Genomic DNA, 23,210 nt, shown 5'->3' with positions numbered 1-23,210 from the left:
GGATTTCGGCCCACAGAACCACAGATCACCCAAGCCGGAACTCAAACCCAGATTTCACAGTCCCGATGCCCAGGTGATCAACAACCCGTTCTGCTCGTCACCAATCCATCAAGAAACCCGTCAGCCCACTGGCAGAATACACACAGGCTCCAGCCACTTCCTACCTCCTCCATCACGCCCTCCTGTCCCCAAGCCACCGCCGTCTGGACCCGCACTGTCCACCACGGTCACTGCTAGCCACAGGTGGCTATTTAAATTCAAAGTTCTTAGGATTAAATAAAATTTAAAATTTAGTTCCTTGGTTTCATGAAGCACGTTTCAAGTGACCGACAGCCACACATAGCTAGTGACGATCGTATTAGTGCAGATGTGGATCATTTCGGCCACAGCAGAGTTCTCCTGAAGGCTGCGGTCTGGACCAGTGCAGTAGCCCCAAGCTGCTCTCACTCCTTCTGCCCTGGAGCCCCGTCCCCAGCCTCCTCTGCCGGCAGCCAGAGCGAGCCTTTGAAGATGTAAGTTAGAGGTCCACGGGGCTCGGTCACCTCCTTCAGGCTTCTGCTCCAATGTCACCCACCAGAGAGACTCCCCCGCCCTCTCCATCTCAAATAGGATTCTCAGCCTCAGTTCTAAACCTTTAAGTGGCTTTTTCTTTGGGGCACGTGCTGAGGAGTCCATGCATTTATTGTCCAGCTCACCCGCTCACTGTCGTTTCCACAATGGCCTCTGATGTCTGTTCCATCCCCAGAACTCAGGACACAGCAGGGGCTCATTAAGTAATTTTTGAACGAATCAATAAATCAGCTTATCTAGTTTCGATGGGCATTATGGTTTTAAAATATGTCCCCAACTTTTTGACAGTCCTCCCTCCAAAAAGTAGAGCCTGGGCTGGCCCCGTGGCTGAGTGGTTAAGTTCGTGCACTCCGCTGCAGGCGGCCCAGTCTTTTGTTGGTTCAAATCCTGGGCGCGGACATGGCACTGCTCATCAAACCATGCTGAGGCAGCATCTCACATGCCACAACTAGAAGGACCCACAACAAAGAATATACAGCTATGTACCGGCGGGCTTTGGGGAGAAAAAGGAAAAAAATAAAATCTTTAAAAAAAAAAAAAAAGTGGAGTCTCATTCCCCTCCCCTTGAGTGTGGGCTAGGCTTCCTGACTCACTGTTAATGGACGGAAGGTTGTGGACTGACTGTGTGAGGTACAAGACGAGGTCAAAGACACTGCAGGCTCCACCTTGCCCTCCTGGATGGCTTGCTCGGGGGACAGCCACGTGGTGGGTGACTGAGGCCTCCTGCCAGCAGCCAGCACGAGTTCTCCAGGCACGGGTGTGGAGGAGCCCACAGCAGGCTCCAGCGGACCGCAGCCCGAGCTGACATTTTGACGGAGAGATGGTGAAGCCAGCGCCACCCCACTCAGCCACTCTCAGGTTCCTGGCCCACGGAGATTGTGTGAGGTGGTAAACGTGGACCGTGTTCAGCAGCTGTGTTTGGGGGTATTTGTTATGCAGCAGTGGGTAACTAACACCACGGGAAAGGGTTTTCTCTGAAACACAAACCTGGTCTCCTCATCCCCAGACTTCGATCCCCACGCCTTTGGGAAAGATGTCACTTCCCTCTGTGCATTTAACCGTGCGTATCACACGCTGACTGTGTCCCTGCTGTGTATCGGCACTGAGAGGAGAAAGATGAAGGAGCTAGATAGGTGGGTGGCCCAGTGTGAGGAGGCTGTCCCTGCCAGTTTCCATCCCCGTGGCCAGAGAGCTCCTTCCCCGCCTCTGTACCGGGAGGCACGAGCCCCGGGGGCAGAGCTGCGGTCTGGGCTGCCTTCTCCTCCCGTCTCCCACACGTGCGTCCTCACACTTCTGCCCCGCTGCGTGGGCCAGGAGCGCAGCTCTCCCCACAAGGACGGTTCCTCCAAAGGCCTCAAGAGAGGGAGCAGCCAGTCCCCTAGATGCAACAGCCTCGGTGACTCGGTAGGCCAAGACCAGTAAATCATAGAGAGATGGGCGGCAGCCACGGGTTCCGAAGACGGCCAGTGGCAGGAACCAACGGACAAATTATGACCGGCTGAACAAGACGTTCCTGCTCTGAGAACCCAACCCGGGCACGACCCAGACGAGAGGGAACTGGCTTTTCAAGAGCAAGTTGTCCGTTCCAAGACGCCTCGCTAGAGGCACAGGCTGTGCTGATCGCCCTCAAAGAGCGGGCAGGAGGAAGCTCGGCCCGGAGGCCGCGTGGACTCTTGGGAGGCCTCAGGCGGTGGGATGGAACCACACACAAGTCCTGCACCTGCTCTTCCTACTGCGTGGCCTCAGGCCACTGGCTGCTCTCTCTGAGCCTCACTTTCCTGTCGACAACAAGCAGGTGACATCTTGGTACCAAGGCCATCATGAGGACCAGGAGGAGAGCAAGGGCGAGACACCCCCGTGGCCCTGGTCCACGGCAGATGGCTGCTAAACGCCACCCCTTCCCCGTGGCATCTTCCCAGCTCCTCTCAGTGGTTAACTCTCAGTTCCACCACATCCTCCTCCTCCTACTGCTCGGGGCCTCGTGAGTCGAGCCCATGCTTGGCGGACCCCCAGCCTCCCCAGTCCTGGCACTGGTGGGCCAGGGAGAGCTCAGCCAGGCTGGGCCCTCACCTCATAGGAATCATAAGCCCCGTCCCATTCAGGGAGAGCCTCTTACCTGATCCAGGCAGCCTCCCTTGGTGCCCTCCTCCCACCGTGCGGGCTGCCCACAGGCAGCAGATCCCACCCCGGGCCAGCCCCTCTGAGCCGACGCTGATGAGGCTGGGTGCCGACCAGACAACTCAAGGCTGAGATCAGAGCCCTGAGCTTCGGAGCACAACTTCACATCGTCGCTGTCACTCAAGGACGAGCCACACCCCTCTCTGGGCCTCAGTTTCCCCACAAACTGGAAGGGCAGGGCTGGCCTTGGAGGCTCAGAGGTTCCAAATGCAGCTGGGCGGGGTGGGGGTAGGGGGGTCAGAGCACGGATGTCAAGTGAAAGCAGAGCCCTGCTCGTGCGGCCCGAGATGGGGAGAGGCCCATGGACGCCGCCTGCTCTGGGCAGGACCGTTCTAGTCTCTCGAGTCGGTCGTCAAGGGACTGGTTGTCTGGCCATCAAATCATCCTCAGTGCTCTCTTTGGCGCTCTATCCCATCTTCCCAAACCCACAGAGGAAGTCCTCGGCCAGTTTCACAGAATATAAATCACTCCGGACGAGATTTCTGCTTAGATAGGTCAGGGCACAGAGACCAATAAAAGAATCAGGGGCCCTCTCTTGATGTTCCTGGCTCCTTTCTCGTTTGCGCCTCTGCGACACCCCAAGCTCTCAGTGCAGCTGCTCACTTCTGCCTTTCTTTAAATGGATTCCACACGCCATTGTTTGCAGGATTCATCCATTTGGTGAGGACTGTCACCACCTACATACCAGGCCCTTCCTGGACAAGAGGGGGCAGACGGCCACAGCCTCTAAACCCTCCCCCAACCAGCCTCTCAGAGGGGCTCTCCTTTCCCAGAAAGTCCTCACACATCAACAGCCTCAGATCAAACTGTCAATGTGAACCGAGTCACGAATTTTTACAAGACCATCACCATGGCCCCAAAACCAGCGATCTGTAGTAGTCGCAGCCTGGCCCAAACGCTGCACGTTACACAGGACCAGACCGGCCGGACCTGCCGCCCTCTCTTGGCTTCTTTGCACTTCTTTAAGGCTGGGAGACGTAGCTTGTGTACACAGCAAACATCTACGCTCCTCTGAAAGCCTGGCCTGTGCACAGGCTCTTCATCGGTGAGACCCGCCCATGGTCACAGCGCAGCCCCGCCGTATTCTGAGACTCGGTCGTTTGCAACAAGACAGCCATGCCTTGAAACCTCTGCTTTCTCACCCAAATCGGCTCCCCATGGGGCTGAAGTTACAGAGAATTATCCCCTGGGAGAGCTTCCCACCGGAACCTTCTGTGAATGTCCACGGTCCATGGCCTCCTGTGTGACCCAACCCACGCAGTGGACTTGACTTCCTGTAAATCACGAAACTGGCCCTCTCTTGTCCCCTTATTGCTTTTTAAGGACAGACGACAGCTGACGTCCCCTTTGGGCTGGCGCTGTCCTGGCACGGGAAAGGTGAATTTATGAAAGTCAACTGAAATGTCGACAAACCACTGGACTGGAAAATAAAGAACGGCATAAATCTGCCCCAGAGAGAATCTCAGCGGGGTGGGGAGGAGGAGAGGAGGCGCGTGAAGCCCAGGCTGCCCGCAAACACACGGAGGACAGGAAGAGCCGACGTGGCGATGGCGCTCTCTCCAGCGGGCGCTAACCGCTTCCAGATGCCGGCTCAGCACCTGGGGCCCAAAGCCACCAGGCCTGGGAGCTGTGAGGGTCTTGTCCCCCAGAGGACACAAGTTAATGAAGGTCATTTCTTCTGTCATCCCACTTCCTAGTGTGAGCAGAGAAACCGACCTCTGCCCAGCCTTGGGACAAACCTGAGTGGTGTCCCAGGTCACCTCCCCTTCTCTCCTCTAAAAACCACAACTCCTTCCCTGCTCAGTGCTGGAGTGACCTCACAGGGCGCTGAGGTGGTTAAGAGGGAGCTCGGGCACTGGCCACCCCGGTGCCACCTGCTGGCTGTGTGAGCTGGGCAAATTACTTCATCTCCAGGCCTCGACTTACTCATCTGGAAGAGGAGGGTAATCAGTAAGCTCAAACTGGCAGGTTCGTGATGGGAAGCAACCAGCCAGTCAAGGTCGAGAACTTGCAAGAGTGGCTGGAACAAAGCCGACACTCAACAGGCATTGGCCTTCATCATTGATATCACCATCAGCACCACCATCATCATCACCATCATCGACCATCGTCACCATCATCATCACCATCACCACCAGCACCATCATTATTGTCATCATCACCATCATCCACCATTGTCACCACCACTATCATTATCACCATCGTGTTGTCATCATCACCGCCACCATTGCCACCATCATCACCACCACCTGCAATGAACTGAATGTTTGTGTCCCCCCAAATTCGTATGTTGCAGCCCTAACCCCCACTGTGATGGTATTTGTAGGTGGGGTTTGGGGAGGTGATTAGGTCGTGAGGGTGGCCCCTCATGATGGGATTAGTGCCCTTATAGAAGAGACACCAGCAATAACCTCTCTGGGTGCCATGCAAGGACCCAGCAAGAAGGCTGACATCTGCACAGCAGGAGGAGGGCCCACGGCAGACACTGACTCTGCCAGCACGCTGATCTCAGACTCCCAGTCTCCGGAACTATGAGCAACACGTTTCTACTGTTTAAGCCCCCCGGTCAACGGTATTTTGTCACCGCAGCCCAAACAGACAACTCCGCCGCGGCGCCTGGCGAAGGCTTTGGGTGAGCGCGCCCTGCATGGGATGGGTCGGGGGAGCGATGTCAGTCCCAGGGCTCCTAGAGCCTCCGGTTCTTTTCTCTGGCTCGAGCTAGGTCCTGGCGAGAAGTGTGGACCAGGCAGTTCCTCAGTGACTCTCCCAGGAAATGGAGACAGAATCCGGGGGCTGGGCCACCTTTTGGGGGGAGACAATGAACTGTAAGAAGGGGAAGAAGATGGGGAGCCCCAGGGGTTGGATTCTGTCCCATGGGATTTGGGGTCACAACTGTCTCTAGGCCATTTTACTGAGTCTCAACTCCCTGGCCCTCATGACATAGAAGCCAGTTGAGGGGGCCAGAGTGCGGGTATGGGCCCTCCTCCTGGTTTTTGGGGGCCGCCTGCTCTCCGTGTCTTCATGGCAGAGAGAGGGAGCTCGGCCTCTCCTCACACGGGCACCAATCCCACCGCAAGCTCCCACCCTCAGGACCGCAGCCCCCCACCTCCCAAGGCCCTGCCTCCAAATACCGTCACTTTGGGGGTTAGGGTTTCAACACATGAATTTCGAGGGTTTACAGACATTCGCTCCATGGCAGGCGGCCCTAACAGCAGCCCATGGGCCCCATCCCCACCAGAAGAACCTCACACAGTGACAGTGACTCCCCACCACTGTCACCGTCATCCACCGAGCATAACGTCATTCCTATTTGCCTACATTTGGTGAAAGCAGGAAGCGTTTATTATTCCTCTTTAACTTCTCCACAGGGTCTATTACTGTGTCTTGGTGTTTGTGGACTGAATGAATGAATGAATGAACGAATGGATGAACGAATGAATTCTATCGATCGGTTCCCAGGGGGGTGCTGGTGGATTCCGACTTTACCCCAGTACACTTTGCTCTTCTCAGTGCCGCCTTCCCACAACAGTGCCGCTGTTGTGTATCTATCTCCCTCTGCCCTTTCTTTCCTCTTCTGTGACCGAATGAAGAAAAATAAATATATTTAAAATGTGTCCAAAGTACTTTCAGATGCATCTTGTCAATTAATCTTCTCACAGCCTGGGGGTGACCACGTCATTACTGCTCCCGTTTGCCAGGGGTCAGATGAGGTCACACTGTTGAGGCACCTGATGGACTCAAATCCAGATTTTTAGACCCCAAACTCAGGCCCCGCCGACTGCAGGGTGCTGTGTGGTCTGTCAGCCGCCAGGGAGCCTCAGCCCGGCCCAGCAGGACCCCCGGCGCCCCTGCCCTCCCGCAGGAAGCTGCGTCTGTACAGGCAGGAAGGCGGGGAGACCAACTGCATGTGTCCACACGGCCGGAGCCCCGGGCAGAAGCACCTGCACAAACAACCCCTGAAGCCTTGAATCTCCCGTTCCAGTCCTACCAACCCTTGAACACCCCCTTCCACTCTGTCACAGGGAGCAGCCAGTGCGGTGTCCTCTCACCCCTCGGACGAGTTTCCCGTGGCTGCCATAATAGAGGACCACAGACCTAATGGCTTAAAACAACACAGATTGATTTTCTCCCAGTCTGAGGCCAGAATCCTGAAGTTGAGGTGTGGGCAGGGCTGCACTCCTGCTGGAGGCTCCAGGGCGGTGTGTCAGCGCCTTTTCCAGCTTCCAGAGGGGCCACGGAACTCGGCCCTCCGTCTCATGGTTCAGTCTTCCCACCGCTCCCTCACCCTGACCCCCTCTGCTCCCTTCTGAGGACCTTGTGATGACCTTGTGCCCGTCCGGCAATCCAGGATCATCTCCCACCTACGGGCCCTAACTAAATTACAGCCACAGAGCCCTTGCCACCTCGACCAGGTGACATGTTCACAGGTTTGCGGTCAGCATGCACACATCTTTGGGGTGTTATTCTGCTGACCACACTCCTTCTTTGCTTGCTTTTTGGAGGAAGTATTAACGAAAAGCAAAGTTTTAGGAGGCTAACACCTGGGGTGGAAGAAAGGATGTGTTGGGGAGGTGGATGGAGAAAACGGACAAGGATCTGGATGGCCGCACGCCAAGACTGACCAGCCAGGATGACCGGCCCGCGGGTGACGCGGCTTCGATGCTGGAAACCCATGGAGTGCTCCGTCTCACTTTAGTGGCCTCAGGGTCCCCCCCCAGGCCAGGGCCACCCTCCCAGATCGGCCCATCCCTCAGTGTGCAGGGCGTGACGTGCCTTGTGGTTCCATCAAATTATCTTCAGACTCCCCATGTGGGTGTTCTTCAGTATTTTCTCCTTTTTTGGTAAAAAATAAAGTGAGGTGTCCAAACCCAGATCTACATTGAATGAGCCAGGCGTCTGCCACCCCCATCTCTTTGTCCCACCTCCAGCCCCACTCTCTCTCCCTGCCGTCTGGGGCGCTCATCACCCCCACCAAATGAGCTGGGATTTGGGACAGTTCATTTCTTTGAGTCAAAGCTCCTCCGGGAGAAAAGTGTCTGATGCTGGAACTGTCACCCCTGAAGCCGCTCGAGTGACATCTCCTCGGTAAGTCCTTCGACGGCGCTGGCCCACTCCTTTCCCCTAAAATGCCACCTGCTTCATGCACCATACCCAACAGGTGCTTAAAATGCTGCCTGGGTGCCCGAATATCAGAAAGAACATGCTGGCACTGGCCCGAGCCCTGGCTCTGAGAGGAGACAAGAGCCATCTCCTGGACTGCTGCCGGGGCAGGCCCACCAGAGACGCCAGAACGCCCGCTCCTCCCACACCGAGCAGCTCTCTTGGCCTGGCTCCCTCCCCCTGTCGTCAGAAAGAACCGCGACCCAGTGAGGTCCCAGAGAGGCCACATCTGCCTGCAGCGCCCCGTCGGGACACGAACACTGGGTTTCCGTGCTGGGCCTGTGTTATCTGGTACAGTTTGATTCCTTCTAATAACAAAAGCTCCCAGATGGCGGAGGAGGGGAGACAAACCATGTCACAATTCCCAGGGGAGGGAATATCTTAAAATTCCCCCAAATGTCATCTGAGTTGCAGAAGAGCCCAGCTCCTGCGCAGTCACCAAAGTCCTCGCTGGCTTTTCCGCTACCCTCCTCCCTCACCTCAGCCTCCCAGCGATGGGAAAGCTGTTATTGGCACAATTCAATTCACTTCCGTCTCCCTGGGCCATCACATCCCTCCTGTGGCTCCATCCATCACCAGCCTCTGTCCCCAGCAGCCACCACTCTCCTACCTCCTGTGTCCAATCAGCTGCTGGCCATCTTGACCTGGAGGCCTGCAGGCCTCTCAAAAGCGAGCCAGTGGTACTGCTATTTATGGGCACGCGCTCTGAAGCCTGGGTCCTGGTGACTTCGAGAAATCATTTAACCTTTTTGAGGACTGAGATAACAACGGCTCCTGCCTCGCGAGGCTGTGTGAGGGTGGCCGAGACCGCGCGCCTGCTTCTTCCTCGTCAGTCTCGCTTCCCCGTTGTCCTGCTTCCCACCCCCAACTCAGCTCCTGGCCCACATGTGGCGTAGCTGCCCAAATGAGGAACTTGGAAGTGCCATCCCTGCTTCCTTCCCTCCAAACCAGTGCTCTGTGCATCAGGTTCTACACTGCCCGGCTCTCTCTCACCTTCTTGCCCAGGCCACCACCTTCTTCTGACGGTATGGCCACAAGCACCCGCCGGCCCCTGTCCCCAGACTTGCTCCCACATCCATCACCCATGCTGAGCTGGAGTGACACCCTCAGCCTCAGGTCCCACAGATCATCAGCTTAGGCCACTGTGCTGTGGTCAACACCCTGGGCTGCCCATCCAACAGCCTGAGCACACCCTATTCCCATTCATTCCCACCTGGCCGAGCTTGTCCCCATCCTCATCTGGGCTTCCTCAGTCCCTCTGCAGATAGGGCTTAAGCACTGGACCACAGCCTGGCCACTGGGGCCTGAGGAAGTCAGCTGGGAAAGGCCACCCTTACTCTCAAAGACACGCGAGGAACACCCACGCACAGGTGCATCTGGTGCCTGGAGATGCAGGATGGTGCTGTGGGAACAGCCAGGGTCAAGGCCAGCATGCTGAGGATGATGGGGCGGAGATGCGGGAAAGCTGGGTCCTCGGTGCTGCTGGGAGCTGTGGGCCGACCCCAGCACTGCCCACCTCCATCCAGCTCCGTGAGAGACAGCTACCCTTGTGGTCTGAGCAACGTGCAGCTGAGCCCTGGGTTTTGGCTGTTGGAGATGTTGGTGGAGCATTCAAGACCCTTTCTGATGGTTCACCCAGCCCTGCCCTCTTCTTTGGCCTCGGCCCCCTGACAGCCAAGTGTCCACGCCCTGGTGGGACACCCCTCAAGGCCTCAACACCTGCAGTTCTCAGGATGGACTGAGGCTGGTGGACGCCCAAGTCCTGCTGGTAATGTGGTGCCTTTGAACAGATATTCTCTAAAAATAGCAAGGATTTATTTAGAGGGCAGTTCAGACACTGACTTTCCATCCATGCAACTAGCACATCTCTTTCTTCCAGTTTGTAACCTTTAAGCTCTTCCTCAAGCACCCCCAAACACTGCTCTATGGGCCCAAGGGCATCAGAAGCCTCATCCAGATAAGGAGAGGAGCCCTCAGGGAGATTAGGACAGGAGCCCTCAGGATGATCAGGACAGGAGCCCTCAGGATTGTCAGGACAGGAGCCCTCAGGATGATCAGGACAGGAGCCCTCAGGATGATCAGGACAGGAGCCCTCAGGATGATCAGGACAGGAGCCCTCAGGATGATCAGGACAGGAGCCCTCAGGATGATCAGGACAGGAGCCCTCAGTCAGGCACTTGCAGTCAAGGGGAGAAAAGCACCCAGAGCAAAAGCAGATGCCTCCTTAGGTCCCCAGTGGCCAGGAGATTTACTCTTTGCTCCCCGTCCACCTGCAATGTCCTCCCCACGACAGCAGACACAGCTCTCCCTCAGAAGCTCGTCTCCACATCCTGAGACGGAGGCCCTGACCACTGCAGACTGCACGCCCCTCAACAAGCAGGCGGTCCCCACACTGCCTCCCCGGCCTCAGCGTCCTCCTGGGCCCACCCCACTTGGCCATCCGTGATGGCTCTCACACTTGGCAGGACAGTACCAGCAATATGTTGTGCTGTGCTTGGCCTGCAGTCCCTGACACAATGAAGGATGAGTTGGACAACAAAAGCAGCGCCCATGCCAAACTAATTGATTTCACAAGCAAGAGGGCCACCTGCCAGGGCGCCCCCCACCCAAGGCAAGGAGGGCGCCAGCCGTTCTCCTGGCAGAGGAGTGGAGGGGAGAGGCAGGGAGGGGAGGAGTTGGAGGAACAGGGAGAAGGGGGAGGGGAGGGCCAGGGAGGAGGGGCAGGAGAGAGGGAGGGGAGGGTGGAGGAGGAGGGAGAGAACATGCCCTGTGGCCGTATCTACTCTCAGTGATAACCTGTCCCCTCCAACAGTGACCTGAGGGGCGGCCCACACACACCATCTCACAGGTCTGCTCTGACTTCTAGAATGGGCACGTGACCCTGCCAGGAAGCCGGGGCCCAGAGAGCACATAGCTTAGAACATGGATCCCCCATGGCCTCCAGGACCTCACGCAGCTGTGGGGGAGGTGCCACCCTGGGGGAGACATTGAGCTTTGAGTCTGTGTCTTCTAGGTCTCAGGGGTGTCGCCTGCAGAACGAGGATAATGACCTCACAGGGCTGTGGGGCTCAGAGGAACTGTGGGAGTGGAGAGCCAGCCTGGACTGTCGTGTCCATCACCGTCTGGGGCCTGCAGAGCCGCTGCAGCCCTAGCCCAGCTGTTCCGGGCGCTCGTTACGGGAAGAAAATGAAACCTCTGGTAAGAAAACACAGGCAGGCAGGAAGGCTGGCACACCACGGACCACAGCATAGCCCTTTGTGGACAGGCAACACGAAGCAGCCCCAGGACGTCAGCGAGAGCGAGGGCTCTAGTGTCGGAAGACCTGGACTGAGTCCTCGCCCTGCCTTTCTAGCTGTGCGACCTGAATTGGGGTCACGGGTTGGGAACTGGAGACCATGGCACCCACCGTGCAGGATTGCGGGGAACCCCCTGGTTCCCTTCCGTCGTTCTATGAAACGGGATCACAGCACCCAACCCCAGGTGGGCAGGAACTGCAGGTGAGGAGGGGAGGGGGCCGACCCTCCCCGCTTTCCATGCAGCTGTGACTGTGGACCCAGCTTTTCTCCCATAGACAGCGCCCCCCCTCTTACCCTCAAAGACTCTGGGAGACACTGCAAGGTATTCAGCCACGCTCACCTCGGAGAGCTCCTTAAACCCAGCACTGGTGCTGAGGCCCACAGTACCCTCTTCCCAAACAGCCTCCTCAGCCTCGGAGGGAATCCGGAGGCCCTCATGTCCTGCTCTCAGCTCCCCTCCTGGAAAGGGAGGGCATCTGAGAGACTGTCGACAGAGAGACGGCATTCTAATCCAGCAGCCCATGAGGACACAGAAAGGAAAATGTTTCAATTAAAAAGAGATATGAAGTGCACAGCACGTGTTCCCCCCGCTGCTGGGCATCCTTGGATAGGTCACTGACCCTCTCTGAGCCTCAGTTTCCTCTCCTGTGCACAGGGATAACCACATCCCCCTCCCCAGGTTGTTGAGGATTGAGTGAGATGTTCGTAGGATGCTCAGCACAGCGACTGGCAGGTAAGCAAGCATCCACTTCCCTCCTGCCCTTAGCACGATTTGCGGTCTCACAACGGCTTCCCGGCTTCCCGTACGGAGCTGTGATGAGAACGCAAACAGCTGAGCCTTTTTCCTATAAAGTTCAGAACGTCACTGGTGTGAGAAAACCAAGCTAACTGCAGACATGTGTAATTGCATTCACATGAAACTTTGCATTTTTTTTTCCCGGGGCACATTTGATGTGGTCGCTGGAGTCTTAAATGTTTGTGGCTGTTTGCAAATGTGCTCCTGTCCCGCGCTTGATCGGGAAGGAATGCTAAATGGAAGCCAGCCTCATCCCCTCGTTCGCATGCACCCTGCACTCGGCCTCAAGCTGACTCTGCCCCGGGCTGGGCCGGGAGAGTCATCCTTTGGTGTGGTTGGAAAGCAAGTTCTAGAACAGGCTCTGCCACCAAAACATCCCGGGGGCAGAGAGACTTGCAAGAGCACAGCGCTCGCCCTCCCCTCTGAGATGCGCGGGCTGGCAGGACAGGCCCGGCTCTGCCCGGCATCCAGGCCCGACTCCTGGTGATGCACCTCGGCTGTCCTCCCCACCCCGTCCCTCCTTAGGTCATGTGATCTGGGCAGGGCTGACCAGCTCCAAGAATGGCCACGTGATCCAGCCCACCAGAGCATCCTTCGCCTGGTCTCAGGGGCTGGTCCAGAGGGCGGGGACCCAAGGCAGGCCCACGAGATGAGGTCCTGCAACGTGGCCGGGGGCTCTGAAGAAAGGAGCTTGGGCCTCATGGGGGCGTGGACCAGAACCTTCCAGAGGCCATCCTGCTGCCAGGAGGGCCGGGCCCTCCTGAGAAGGAAGCAGAGCCTAGAGCTGGAAACATGCCCATCGGCACACCCTCTGAGCTCTGGAGCCAGCCACCGGGTCAGCGTTTCCATTCGTGCTCAAGGCTGTCCGGGCTTCGTTCCTCTCTCTTGCAGCCAAAGGGTCCGAGGGGTAAAATCCTCCCCTCGCTTGCCCATCACGAGGGCTTTGCTCCCCAGATGGCACAGCCACCCTGTGTCCTGCCTCCAAGAATTGCCCCGGGTCCTCCCCCTCCAATCCATGCACCAGAGCACACGGCTTGCATCTGTTGGTGCCTCCCTGGCTGGGCAACCTGGGCCAAGTCACTAACCCTCTCTGAGCCTGTCCCTCCTCTGTCCAGGCAGGAGTAAAGCTGCCTGCCCTGTCCCTGGTTGCTGAGAGGATCAGAGGTCATGGACACAGACGGGCTTCCCAACGGCGGGTCCTGGTGAGGTCACGGAAGCCACTTCCAACTGACAGTTAGCCAACACATGGAGGGAAAACTTTGGCCACGTGTGGGGCTGAAATGGTCCCAGAGATATCAGGTCCCAGTCTCGGCAATGTGTAATGCTACCCGACACGGCAAGGACACTGCCTGTGGGTAAGGAGGGCTCAGCTCATGAGGCGAGATCTTCCTGGATGTCAGGGTGGGCCCTAAATGCCATCACAAGAGTCCTTAGAAGAGGGAGGCAGAGGGAGATGTGACACACCCGGAAGCGGACGAGGCCATGTGACTAGGGAGGCAGAGGCTGGAGTGATGTGGCCACAGCCAAGGGACACCTGGGCCCCCAGGAGCCAGAAGAGGCAGGAAAGACCCTCCCCTGGAGCCTCTGTGGCCCTGCGACACCTGGATTTCTGGCCTCCAGAGCTGTGAGAAGATAGATTTCTGTGGCTCAAAGCCACCAAGTTCATGGTACTTTGTTACTAAGGCAAGAGGAAACTAATATTCCATGTAAGTCAGTGGGAAAGTATGGCTTTGTAACAATTTGCAACAATCCCATTTACACAATGTACACATACCTCCCTAGTGCAAGCTGATGCCACCCCTCTCCCGGATTCTGCACCAGCATCACCCCAGCCTCCGTCTCAGCCCCACCAAACCCCACAGGGATGCTTCCTGTACATGGTTTTGCTTGGACTGCTCACAGCCTAGAGTCTTTGATGACTCCCTATTGCCCTTAGAATGACTATTCGCCAACGTGCACTATCGGCTGTGTGGGACCTCATCCCAGTTTCCTTCTCCAGCTCAGTCTCTGCTACCCACCCTCCCTCCTCCACTAACATGAGCCTCTGTTAATCTCACAAACATGTCGTCTCTCTGGCTGTGTGAATTACAAGGCTGAGTTGTGCCAAGCGCCTGTCGCGGTGCCCAGTGCGCCGGGACCATGGAGGGAAAGGCAGGGCACGGTCCTGGTTCGGCCGCTACCCAGGCAGGTGCCCACAGGTTCCTCCTTTCTCCTCTAAAAATTGCCAGCATTGGACCTGAAATTAGCCTTCAGAGGGCTTCCCCACTCTTGTGAGTCCAAGATAATCAAAACATTTCAGACCAAGAAAAAAATACCTGCCAGAAAAAGCGGAATATTCTGACCCGATGGATCCAGATTAGCAGTTTACGTGGATTCAGACCTGCCCACCAAGTCACAGCCCAGAGCCCCGGGTATGGTGCCTGTTTCGCACACAGCACGAAGCATCGAGGAGGAAACAAGACAGAGGGGAGTCGAGGCAGCACTGGGGTGTGGGTGGAAGTTGGACATCGCGTTTGAGCCTCTGGAAAGTTCTCTGGAATCTGCCTCCCTCCTGGTCAGTTAACATGTCTGCAGCTTTCCCACAGTGACAACCAGCAAGGGAACGACTCCTCCTCTGAGGGCACTTCCCCAGGGCCCTGCGCCGCCCCTGCATAAGTGGGGGCCTGACAAGTGCGAGTTGCGTGGATGAGCCTCTGTGCAGTCCACTGCTGGGGCGCAGGCGTCCGGGCCCTGACCATGTCTGTGCCTCGAGCTCTCCTGCCTGGTGTGATTGTGAGAAGGGCAGTCAGATTTTCGTTGTTCTCAGCAGTGTCACGCCTCCTGAAGGTCCAATAGCGGGAACACTGAATCGGCGCGGCCCTGTTTTATTTCCGCGTTTGCTGAAGCAACATTTCCTTGAACCTCCAGAAACTCTAAAATGTCAGGGCTGCTGTTTAAGCAATGCCCTCCTGGGGTTTCCAGCAGGGCATCTTCCCCTGGTCACACAAAGGCTTGCGGGGGACGGGTCCTCCTTTTCAAACGGGAAAATGAGGCAACACTTGGCTCACCAGCATTCACTCGACAAGCACTTGCGAGGTGCCCCACATGGCACTGGCTGCTAGTGACACAGGACACAGGATGAGTGACACATGACCCTGCCCCACGGAGCTGAGGTCTGAACTGAGACTTCTCAAACTCCGATCCACATAGGAGCCCCTGAGGGTCTTTCAGGACGTAGGCTGTCGTGCAGCCGGTCTGTGCGGGTGAGGGTCTGTGACTCTGACGGGGCCTGGGGGATGCTGAGGCTGCCAGCCCGGGACAAGCGCCAGCACCCCCCTGCCTGGGGGCCAGCCGCGCGGACACCCCCCAGCAGTTTGATGAAACGAACATTCTGGGGTCCTCCCCAAGACATCCTGACTCAGAAGCTCTGGGAGGGGCCTGGGAATCCGTGCTCAGCAAGCCTGCCCTTGGGTTTTCACGCTCCCGCCAGGGTGAGCGCAGCGGGGTCGAGACCGTGTTTGGGAGCTATCTGTCCAGGAGTTGCCTCTTCTTCCTTCCTTGCACACGAGGACATCATCAAACAGGAATGCACTGTCCTGTGAGCCACACTCAACCTCAGGACCCTTCCCAGCACAGCAGGCCAGGCACTCGGGGCGACAACTACCACATCCCAGGCCTACACGAAACAGACGACAGACGGTCACCCACGATGTGACAGATGCTATGATAATGGGGTGCACAGGGTGACGTGGGAGCTCAGCAGAGGGAGTAACTGTTGGTGTTTGGGGTGAGGTGTCACAGAAGAGGTGAAAGAGGAAGCGGGCACTGGAGGATGAATAGGAGTTCTCCAGGCCAACAGGGAAGGCACTCAGGGCGGGGGCACAGCACAGGCAAAGGTGGGGGTGCGAACGCCCATGGTTTGCTTGGAAGAGGTGAGTGTGAATCAGCTTCAGCCCAGACCAGAGTCCCCAAGTGGAAATGAGGTCACGGAAGGAGAAAAGGGGAGCACAGGAGCCAGAGGCTGTGTGAGAGAGACAGAGCCCGGCCGAGAGGCACCGTCACTCCAGCGGCCACCCCGGTCCTCCCTGCCTGTCTGCCCAGGCCCTTCCCCGAGACCCTGCTGGGGAGAAAAGGGACAGGCCACGGTTCAGGAGGAGAAGGGACCAAGGAGACTCCAGACACTGCAAGATAAACATACAGAGAAACTGGAGGAGTCGAGACCGATTGCATTAGCCATGGGAAAAACTAGCATCGGGCACCGCATTCTAATGAATCCTTCTGTCTGGTTTTGATTTCACAGACGTAAAAAAAAATGCAGGCACTCTGGAATTAAGTTGGACTACTTCAAACTGTTTCTATAAACCACATTTGGGAATCTCTCAGCATTTCTGAGATTCAATTTACAGAGATTTCTTCAAGTCGAACGAAAAAAAAAAAACTAAATAAACTCCGGGGGGCCGTTGTCGGTCTGTGGTTTGTAATCCATTTCCACAGAAAGCTCCGCCCAGCCGCGTGCGCCAGGTTCTCCTCTCCGGCTCTAATTGGCGTCATCTGGCGTTGTGCTAATCATGGAGAGACTGTGAAATGTGGCATTTAGAGACGAGGAGATTGTCCCTCCTGCTTTCCTTGCAATCTGCATCTTCATCGGGGAGAATGTGCTAAATAAGAGAACATATGCCTTCTCAGGTGGAACATGAAACTGAGTCTGGGCAGGATCGGTTCACCAGAGGCGCGGCCACGAAGGGTGCTGGGCTTCTGGGGACCCTGGTAAGACTCGAGGGGGCCTCTCCTGGACAACGCCGTGTAAGGACGAGGCCACGGGGCAGCCACACCCCACTGCATTTGCTCGGGGCTCACCAGCCAGGAGAGCTGGACCCCCAGCCACCTCAAGCAGAGACCTCAGTTGGACCTGACCTGCAGGCCAGACTCCCACCCGTGCCTCCTGGTGGTGGAGGGCACCTGCCACACTCCGCCTCCCCCAGGACCTCCCACCCTGTCTCATCTGCTGGGTCAGTAGCATCTTCTTTCACGATGAATCCTGCCATCACACGCTGGGAAGCCATCCCCGCCCTGGGGAGTCCTGCTGAAGGTCCGAAGTCCAGTGACCCTGAGGTCTCTCTTACCCAGAGCTCCTCTGGAGTTCACCCCCATCAGTCACGGCTGCTTCCTCCAGCCCTTTGGCCAAGCGCATCCCCCAGCCCCACCAGAACCTGGACACTGAGCCAGCCCAGCCCTCCCAGCGAGCGCTGTGTTTATTTGACTTTGCATACATTTTTCCAACACAAAGGAGCTTGAGCCGCAGCTCCCTGAGCCCTGGCGGGCACACTCTAACCGCGGCAGCTGTGCCACTTGGACTGAGCAATCCTCCGTTAGAAGAAGTGGGACCCCAGCCACGTTTCGGGGGGACTGCAGCTGGCCCAGATTTTTTGAGCTGTCTTCTGACTCTTCACCCCAGCTGGTCCTCTCTGGGAGAAAAGGCAAGCCCGCAGCTGAATGCTTCGTGAGAAGCCATCGCCAAAAACAGCTCTCCAGCATGTGATATAAATCTGGCTCACCTTCCCCCAAACACAGCCCAGAGCGGGAGCCTGCGGCGGGCCAGCCGATCCTCCGCGCATGACGGCCCCCGGCTGGCGGGGGGAGAGCAGCGCTGGTTTCCAGAGCCCCCGGGCCCAGCGCAGGGTCTCCCAGAACTGGCTGATTGTAACGAAAGGGGGAAAGGCCAAGTTTGGATACCCATCAGCATGACCTGATCTAGACCCTAGACAAGTCCAGTGTCCTGCCGGGAAGGTTGAGACCCAGGGTCAGGATTGTCCTCCTAGACGGAAGGTCACCCAGCAGCCCACATGCTTCTGGGGCACCACTTCCGCTTCTGGTGCCCCTGGAATCCGATATCCTTTAATAATGATGATGATGATGATGTTGATAATAATAATAATAAGGAACCACAACAGCTAATGTTGGTGGAGCAATTTATAAATTAAGGGTTTAAGATATTTGTATTGTTTCACTCTCCCCAGGACAACACCTGTGAGTGTGCGTGTGTGTGAATGTGTGAGCAAGGTGTACATGGAAGTTTATGTAAGAGAGAGTGTGTGTGAGCATGTGCGTGTGTGTACGTTTGTGTGTGTGAGCCTGTGCATGTGTGTCCACGTGTGTGTGCTTGAGCACATGCGGGTGTGTGTGTGTGTGTGTGTGTGTGTGTGTGTACTTGTGCATCTCGGCGCAGGCCCTGCCGCAGGCCAGTGAGAGGGCGTGTGCCCCGAATAAATCCATCAGCAGCACCTGCTTAACGACAAGGCTATGGGAACAACGTCACCGAGGGCTCCAGTGTCTCCAGCACTTTCCAGCACGCTCATGAAGCAACAGCTCACGAACGCCATCCCTGTAGCCGTGGAGTTCTTTCCTCATGGCTGTTTGTTAGGTTTGTGTGAGCCTTGGCACTTTAGTGCCGACCCAGAGGTGACCACAACCTGAGATGCGAAGACGCCGCCCACACCCGCTGCAGCGGGCACCACTGCTCGGTAGCGAGAGAGAAAACAGACCCAATGCCAAAGGCAGAGGAAACGGAGCCCACGCAGCCAAGAAAAAGTGCCTTTTTCTTTCCAGTCTCTTGCTAAAATAGCATTCTCGCTGGCGCATCTTCGAGGGGATGGCAGAAAGAATCCGGTAAACAGCTGATCCTCCCACTTTCCAGAGGGTTTTCCAGCGGCAGGCAGGCTGTGGCATGGCTCTTCCTCTGTCACTGGGAGATCTGGTGCCCTTCACCCCCCACTGCCAGATGGGGGCACAGCAGACCGCAGAGGCACCCGGAACGGCCAGGGGTACAGAAGATAAGGAGCAGTCTTTCTTACAAGGGAGCCCTGTTAAGGACTGCGGGATGGATCCAAGCCATGTGTGGCCCTCCCTCTCACGGGGAGAAAGGTCCGCCACCTGGCCTGCAGGTCTCCCTGGATATCTACACAGGGCTGGGGCCAATAGATGCTGACTGGGAGCCTCTCTCATCCTGCCACGCCTCAAAATAGTTAGAGCTCTATTCAGACAACGGCTGCTCGAATCAGCTCTCCCATAGATCCGTCATCTCGTCAGCCGATGAGCGAGCGTAGCCTGCCTCGGTTTGTTAACCATTTCTTTTCCCTCAGCCCCAGTTTTCACTAAACCTCGCGCTTACTGCTGCATCTGACACAATGGTACAAGGTCAAGTTCTGTTTCCATCACATCACCTGGTTTGCCCAAGAGCTTAGCCGGAGGAAGGGACAGGTGGGTTGGCATCTTTGGGAAAACAAGTTTGCTTAATAACGGGTGAGCTTGAAGGGGCAAAGTCCGTCAGGTAAGTCCTCACCCGTCTGGCTGTCTTCCCAAATGCAGCCAACCCCCCCCCCCACCGCCCCCCCCCCCCCCCCCCCCCCCGCCGCCCCGTGCCACAAAGCCTTGAATGGAAGTCCCACAAGTCTGGCCCCCTGTGAGTTCAGCACCTCCCTCCAACCTCGCGGGGAGGAGCAGAACACTGGGGACGAGCAGGACTGAGAGGGCGGGGTGTCCTTAGGCCGAGAGCATGGAGAAAGAACCGGGGCTCCTGGCAGAAGTCGGAGAAGTTGGGGCCAGCATCTCTTGGAGGGTGCAGCCTGGGCATCATTATCCTGACGGTACCTTGTGAAATGGATACCAAAGACAGACTGAAAAAGCTTTGAGCCCTGAGAGACGTGTCACAGGACGGGGACAGGGAGCGGCGGGTGGCCTCACTGCCCTGACCCACTGGAGAAGTGGGGGCAGGAAGGAGCGAGAGAGGGATCTGTGCCAGGATATGTGCCTCTACTCCTCAGCTGCTCCTGCAAAGCCATGCCTCCCCTCCCACTGCTGGTGCCTCCAACTATCCCAGCAGCGGTTGTAGCTCCCAGAGGCTCAGAGCCTGGGGACACCATCTCCCCTCACTCAGTAGTTGCTTACTGTCACTTTCAGGCAGATTTCACAGGCATGGAGACCTGCTGTTCCTGCCTGTGGTCTGTGACAAATTCAGAAGAGGGGCGGACGACAGAGTTTTGGCTCACGGAGACCGGCCTATTCTTAGAGCTGTTGAGATTCTGTGCATTGCCTCTCCCAGGAGAGATCTTGGGGCTGTGTCTGAGCACAATCACATCGCTTGATGAAGAGGAAAGTGAATGAGACTCAGAGAAAACCTTGGCTGTAGCACGACAGGCATGAACTTCAGCTCTGCCCTGACTCCTAGAGCTTCTGGCAGTCCCCACCCCGTAACCAGAGCTTGGGCCTCCGGCCCGTGCCCAGCATGTGTCCCACACACACTCCACCCGGCAGACACTCCCACGTGCGCCCACCTTCTTGCCTCCTGCCTCTGGTGGGGCTCCCCCTCTGCCTGGGGCACCTCCTCTTGTCCATGCTCACAGGGTCACCTCCACCTGAGGGACACATTTCCCATTTCCCCCACTCAGACAAAGTGGGCTGCAATAATGGGATCTTCTTTTCATTGAACACCTAATTCCTTGGTGAGCTTTCACAGTGTGAGCCATTCAAGAATTTGCTCATTACATCCATATTATTAAATTTATTGTCATAAAGGTTGATATTCGCTTATTATAGTCCTTATTATTCCACTTTAGGTCTGTAGGATCTGTAGTGGTGTCCCTCTCTCATTTTGGATGTTGGTGATTTGTGACCTCCTCTCTGTTTTCCTTGATCTGTCTGGCTGCAGGCTTATTAATTTGACATTCTATTCAAAGAACCAGCTTTTGGTTTTGTTGGTTTTCAAAATTGTGTTTCTGCTTTCCAGTTCACTGCCTTCTGCTCTTATAGTTCCCTTTCTTTTGCTTACTTTGAATTTGGAGTGCTCTTCCTTTCTGAGGCTCTTGGGGGTGGAAGCTTAGATAACTGATTTGAGAACCTTCTTCTTTTCCAATATACACATTTAGTGCTATAATTTTCCCTCTAAAAACGGCCTTACCAGCATCCTACAAATTGTCATATGTCATGTTTTCTTTTTTGTTCAGTTAAATTTTTTTCTAATTCATCTTTTCATTTTTTAACCCGTGAGTTATTTAAAAGTATATTGTTTAACTTCCAATATTTGAAGATTTTATATATATATATATATATATGTGTTAGTGATTTCTACTTTAATTCTGTTGTGGCCAGATAATGTATAACATATTTCACTTCTTTCGAATTTGTTGAGACTTGTTTTGTGGCCCCGAATGTGGTCTACCTTGGTGAACATTCCATATGCATGTGTAAAAAATGTGTATTCTGCTAATATGAGGAGGATTGTCCAATAAATGTCCATTAGATCCACTTGGATGATATTGTGATTAGGATTTCTACCCCCTTACTGACTATCCACTTGTCCCATGACTCACAGGGAAGAGTAGTGAAGTTCCCAACTATGTTTGTGGATTTTCTATTTTCATTTCACTTTTTGTTTCATGTGTGGATGCAACCACATTCAAAATTGTCATGTCTTCTGAAGAATGACACTTTTATTGTCATAAATGTCCCTCTTCCTCTCTGGCAACATTCCCTGCTCTGCTGTCTACCGTATGTGACGTTAACATCTCTACCCCAGCTTTCTTCAATGAGTATTTTCATGGTATAAATTTTCCTGTCCTTTTACTTTCATTTCCTGTATGTTTTTATGTTTAAAATGGGTTTTTTTGGGCAACATAATATAGTTGGGTCTCATTTTCTTACCTGATCTTATAATCTCCATCTTTTCATTGGGAAATTGAATTTAAATCTCTCATCTTGGTATTTATTTTCATCTGTCTAAATCTGTTCTTTTTAAAACTTTGTACTATTTCCCTTCTTATACTGGATTGAGTATTGTTTATGATTCCATTTTATTTCTACTACTGCCTTAAGTGTTACAACTTTTTAAATTTTTAGTGGTTTCAATAGGGCTTAAAGTACACCACTTTAACTTACTAAAGTCTGTCTTCAAAGAATATTCTAGCACTTCCCATCTAAGTAATAACTTCAAAACAGGTACTTCCATTTCCTCGCTCCCATCCTCTGTGCTGTTGTCATTGTACACTTTCTTCTCCACGTTATAAACTCACAATACATTGTTATCATTTTTCTCAGAAAGTCTATCTCCTTGTTCACGTTTCTGATATCTCTATTGAGACGTAATTCACCTGCATAAAATTCACACATTTAAAGTGCACAGTTCTGGGGCCAGCCCAGTGGTGTAGTGGTTAAGTTTGTGTGCTCCACTTTGGCGGCCCAGGGGTCACGAGTTTGCAGACCTACACAGAGCTGATCAGGCCATGCTGTGGTGGCACCCCACATAGAACTAGAAGGACTTACAACTAAGATATACACTGTGTACTAGGGCTTTGGGGAGAAAAAAATAAAAGGAAAAAGAGGAAGATTGGCAACAGATGTTAGCTCAGGGCCAATCTTCCAAAAATAAATAAAATAAATAAAGTGCACAGTTCTATGGACCAGAGGTTCTCAAGCTGTTTAGAATTACTCAGAATGCTTATTAAAAGGCAGATGCCAGGCCCATCTCCAGGGCTCCTGATTCAGCAGGTCTGGAGTGGGGCCTGGGAACTGGCACTTTTAGTAATTTCCCAGGTGATGCTGAGGCTGCCAATCCAGGGACCCCCTGTGAGAATCCCTGCTGCAAACAGCCTTACAGACACAGGTTATCAACCTGACCCAAATGATGGTATGTCCACATTAGGAGGAGAGAGGTGGGTTGCAACTCCACTCTCAAGGAGAGGGTCAGCATCCTCCGGCCGAGGTGAGACTGCCATTCCAACCCAATTGTTACTTTGGGTTTTGTTTTGTTTTGTTTTATTTTGCTGAGGAACATTAGTCCTGAGCTAACATCTGTGCCAGTCTTCCTTTACTTTATATGTCGGTCACCTCCACAGCATGGCTGACGAGTGGTGTAGGTCTGCGCCTGGGATCCGAACCCAAGAACCCCAGGCCACCGAAGTGGAATGCACAGAACCTAAGCGTCCCCCAAGTTATGACTTTTAATGAATGAACGCACCTTTATTCTCCTCATCCTCTGGGCAGTGTGTCTCCTCCTAAACAAACCTCGCACGTGGGAAAACCTAAGTCTACACAAAATACATTAGTCAATGAATATTTGTTTTACAAAATATTACTTGTTTTGCTTTTCCAACATAGCAAGTTTAAACACTTCCTTTAAAAACAGACTCCTGGGTACACTGAAAACAGGCAGAACGAGGACAAAGTTCATCTCACATTCT

Source organism: Equus caballus, chromosome 3 (genome assembly GCF_041296265.1).
Source record: "Equus caballus isolate H_3958 breed thoroughbred chromosome 3, TB-T2T, whole genome shotgun sequence".
Lineage (NCBI taxonomy): Eukaryota > Metazoa > Chordata > Mammalia > Perissodactyla > Equidae > Equus > Equus caballus.
The sequence above is the reverse complement of the archived record's forward strand: the minus strand, read 5'-3'. Positions refer to the sequence as shown.